We start from the raw sequence: 5,454 nt of genomic DNA on the forward strand, positions 1-5,454 counted from the left end.
TCATAAACGCCACATACAGATTGTGTTTATACACGCCACATACACATTCATGTATTCAATCACACCACATACAGATTCATGTATTCATAAACGCAACATACAGATTGTATTCATACACGCCACATACAGACTCGTGTATTCATACACACCACATACAGATTCATGTATTCATACATGCCACATATTCATACAAGCCACATACAGATTCATGTGTTCATACATGTCACATACAGATTGATGTGTTCATACACACCATATACAGACTCATGTATTCATACACGCCACATATTATATCACGTCACATACGGATTCATGTATTCATACACATCACATACAGATTCATGTATTCATAAACACCACATACACATTCATGTATTCATACAAGCCACATACAATTCATGTGTTCATACACGTCCCATGCAGATTCACGTGTTTATACACGTCACATACAGACTCATGTATTCATACACACCACATACAGATTCATGTATTCATACACGTCACATAGATTTATGTATTCATACATGGCACATACAGATTCATGTATTCATACAAGCTACATACAGATTGCTGTTTATACATGCCATATACAGACTGATGTATTCATACACACCACATACAGATTCATGTATTCTCACACGTCACATACAGATTCATGTATTCATAGACATCACATGCAGATTCATGTATTCATACACGTCCCATACTGTTTCCTGTCCATGCGTTGAAGTTTCACTTTTAGTTTGGCCTTCTTCAAAAGATGTTTCCCATCAAAGCAATGTTGTGCCAATCATGCCAGAGGTGGTCTTGGTTGTCTGATGGTTCAGTTCACTTCTTGTTTGGCACAATGAAGTGCAGAATGTTGTTTGGCACAATGAAGTGCAGAATGTTGTTTGGCACAATGAAGTGCAGAATGTTGTTTGGCACAATGAAGTGCAGAATGGACAGGCAGGAATCATTCATGAAGTGTCATATGACTGTGAGCGTCTATCATGGTGTGGTTGCATTTTTATTGGTTCAAAAAGCAAAGTAAATAAATACTCCCATGCCACCATGATGACACACATGTCATATTCGGACTTGTTCACGAGGTCAGAGGTCACCTACTGAGGAAAATGGCGCTGTTGCTGGTGAACTTTGGCCTCCCAAGATTTATGTCCAATGTTTCATCATCTTTCTGATGCACAATTGTAAGGTTTTATGTGGACCAGTGTCCTCTGCAGTGGACATTTGTGTTTGTGGCAAAAGAAAAGGACCACAAACACACACCGAGTTGTGTGCAGCGCAGTATACTGTACTCTATGCTGTATACTGTACTGTACTCTATGCTTTATACTGTACTGTGTACTCTATGCTGTATACTTTACTGTACTGTGTACTGTACTGTACTGTGTACTTTACTGTATACTGTACTGTACTATATACTGTCTTGCATACTGTACTGTGTACTCTATACTGTAATGTGTACTGTAGTAACAGGATGATAACTGTTGAGTCATAAAAAAGACATGTAGTATCACACAGTGTTCAGGCAACATTACTTGTTGAGACAACGCACACAGAAAATGTTAGTTGTGATGTTGTGTTGTATGTGATGTTTTTAATGTGATGTTGTGTTGTATGTGATGTTTTTAATGTGATGTGTAGAATGTGATGTGTAGTATGGGACGAAGACGGCTATTTTTGGACAAATGACAATACCCAACCTTATACTTTTGAATATAAATATACTGCTGCTTATAGAAGCAAGCATTAAGGAAGAATGAGACATTGGAGCAGAAGCTGAGAGAGAGAGGGATGAAATCAATTTTGACGATATAAAGATGGAACTTGGAGCCAAGCTATTTTAACATAAACTGATTGCTTACCCAAAATAATTTTGTATTGTTGTAGAAGCTAGCTTACCTCTTTCCGTAGTTAGTTTGTACGGCTAATACCAAAGCACGCTGACGTGATAGCACGCTAGAAAAGAGTTCCTCAGTGTTTGCTCTTACAATAACAATGGCGCTTTAGCTTGGTTATTAGACAGGTTACCGAGAGTAAATGAAGTATTGTTGACTGTTTTTGAATGCATTTTAAAGTGATTTATAAGTAGAATTGATTGTTCCTATTGGATGCATTGCTAGCCACTGAGAACGAGTCAATTTTTATATTTTATAAGGCAAAGAAACACAACTGCAGTTCCCGTCTAAGTGATAAAACCTGCGCAAATTCTGATTGCGTTGAATAATTTATCACAGATTTCGATGACATCCACAAGTGTTATTAAAACTACATACATGTACATACAGTGGGGCAAAAAAGTATTTAGTCAGCCACCGATTGTGCAAGTTCTCCCACTTAAAATGATGACAGAGGTCTGTAATTTTCATCATAGGTTAACTTCGACTGTGAGAGACAGAATGTGGGGAAAAAAATCCAGAAATGCACATTGTAGGAATTTTAAAGAATTTATTTGTAAATTATGGTGGAAAATAAGTATTTGGTCACTTCAAACAAGGAAGATCTCTGGCTCTCACAGACCTGTATCTTCTTCTTTAAGAAGCTCATCTGTCCTCCACTCGTTATCTGTATTAATGGAACTTGTTTGAACTCGTTATCCGTATAAAAGACACCTGTCCACAGCCTCAAACAGTCAGACTCCAAACTCAGCTATGGCCATAACCAAACCGCTGTCGAATAACACCTGGAAAAGAATTGTAGACCTGCACCAGACTGTGAAGAGTGAATCTACAAAAGGCAAGCAGCTTGGTGTGAAAAAATCAACTGTGGGAGCAATTATCAGAAAATGGAAGACATACAAGACCACTGATAATCTCCCTCGATCTGGGGCTCCATGCAAGATCTCATCCCGTGGGGTTAAAATGATCATGAGAACGGTAAGCAAAAATCCCAGAACCACACGGGGGGACCTGGTGAATGACCTGCAGAGAGCTGGGACCAAAGTAACAAAGATTACCATCAGTAACACACTACGCCGACAGGGAATCAAATCCTGCAGTGCCAGACGTGTCCCTCTACTTAAGCCAGGGCATGTCCAGGCCTGTCTGAAGTTTGCCAGAGAGCACATGGATGATACAGCAGAGGGTTGGGAGAATGTCATGTGGTCAGATGAAACCAAAATATAACTTTTTAGTATAAACTCAACTCGTCGTGTTTGGAGAAAGAAGAATACTGAGTTGCATCCCAAGAACACCATACCTACTGTAAAGCACGGGGGTGGAAACATCAAGCTTTGGGGCTGTTTTTCTGCTAAGGGGATAGGACGACTGATCCGTGTTAAGAAAAGAATGAATGGGGCCATGTATCGTGAGATTTTGAGCCAAAACCTCCTTCCATCAGTAAGAGCTTTGAAGATGAAAAGTGGCTGGGTCTTCCAGCATGACGATGATCCCAAACACACCGCACAGGCAACGAAGGAGTGGCTCCGTAAGAAGCATTTGAAAGTACTGGAGTGGCCTAGCCAGTCTCCAGACGTCAACCCCATAGAAAATCTGCTCTCGAAAAGATCTGCATAGAGGAATGGGCCAAAATACCAGCTACTGTGTGTGCAAACCTGGTAAAGACCTATAGTAATCGTTTGACCTCTGTTATTACCAACAAAGGTTATATTACAAAGTATTGAGTTGAATTTGTGTTATTGAGCAAATACTTATTTTCTACCATAATTTACAAATAAATTCTTTAAAATTCCAACAATGTGAATTCCTGGATTTTTTTTTCACATTCTGTCTCTCACAGTTGAAGTCTACCTATGATAAAAATTCTAGACCTCTGTCATCATTTTAATTGGGAGAACTTGCACAATCGGTGGCTGACTAAATACTTTTTTGCTCCACTGTACATTCAAACAACCTATAAAAAGGCTTATTGGCAAAGTCCGCCTCATTAGTAGTGAGCCCGCCTCAACCTAACTTACGCGGGGCGGGCGTGTCCACACGCTGGATGGGAGAATACTGATAAGAGGAACGTGCATAACCTCAAGTTAGGAAAAAAATACCTAAAGGGGAATTGCTCATCCATCCATTTTCTGAAGCTTATTCCCATTGGTGCCTATCTCAGCTACAATCGGGCGGAAGGCGGGGTACACCCTGGACAAGTCACCTGCTCATCACAGGGCCAACACAGATAGACAGACAACATTCACACACAAGGGCCAATTTTTAATTGCCAATCAACCTATCCGGGCTTCACGGTGGCAGAGGGGTTAGTGCGTTTGCCTCACAATATGAAGGTCCTAAGTAGTCGTGGGTTCAATCCCTAGCTCGGGATCTTTCTGTGTGGAGTTTGCATGTCCTCCCCGTGAATGCGTGGGTTCCCTCCGGGTACTCCGGCTTCCTCCCACTTCCAAAGACATACACCTGGGAACTGCTCATAATTGGGAATTTTGTCTATCATTTAAATTTTTTTAATAAAAAACAAACACATATTGTTTTTTTTTAATGCCTTCTAAATCATAAACGGTAATAAAAGTCAACTAACAATAGAGCTAATGGGATTTGCTCTATTCTTCCGATAAAGCAATCTAAAAAACATCCAAAAATCTCAATCATTATTTCATATACATGCTGTAAGTATATATGTAATGTAATAATAGGCATAATAACTTGTAATATTTACATGTGGTGCTCATTTAAGTATAGGGTGGCACATTCATTTCACAGACACACTATTTTCTTCTTTATTACTTCTACTAATCATGGCAGACTTCATGAGAGACAACAACGACTACTTTGGGACAAAGGATCCAAAACCATAACTTTTTTAGCCTGAATATACGGAGTATGAGCTACAGGTTTTAGAAGATGAGGGATAAACAAATACAGCAAGTAGCACTAAGTGCTAAACAAGAAATACAAACTATGAACATTAAAAAAACACTTACTGTACAATGTCTGCTCTCACTGGGATGCCGACTGATGGGATGTTTATATCTTCCTGTTTAGATGAAGAATTTTTTTCAATCCCCTCAGAGGTAAAAAAAAAAAAAAAAAAAAAAAGGTTGCCACAAACATACCTTTTTCTGTGTCTGTTTTGCCATCTGCGGGTATTAGTTGGATGTTAAAGTTGACCAACTTCACGCTTTAGGGCAACAACCTCCTACTATACAAGTGAGATGCATGATTTATAATCTCAAATTAACTTTCACCAACTCAGAGGCGATGCAGCAGCTCAGTATGCTCTTTTATCCTGCACTTCCATGAGCTAATGCAACTAAATTGAGTTCTTATTTGTACTGCAAATTTCAAATGTGAATGTCAATAAAAGGACATCTAAGTCTCTAAGTATATCAATAGCTGCATAAGCTAGTTAGCTCTCTGTGATCATGGGGACGTTATTAGCGTTAGCGCTTATAATAACCACCTACTCAGTGGCCTAGTGGTTAGAGTGTCCGCCCTGAGATCGGTAGGTTGTGAGTTCCAACCTCGGCCGAGTCATACCAAAGACTATAAA

The sequence above is a fragment of the Nerophis ophidion genome, unplaced genomic scaffold (genome assembly GCF_033978795.1).
Source record: "Nerophis ophidion isolate RoL-2023_Sa unplaced genomic scaffold, RoL_Noph_v1.0 HiC_scaffold_58, whole genome shotgun sequence".
Classification (NCBI taxonomy): Eukaryota; Metazoa; Chordata; class Actinopteri; order Syngnathiformes; family Syngnathidae; genus Nerophis; species Nerophis ophidion.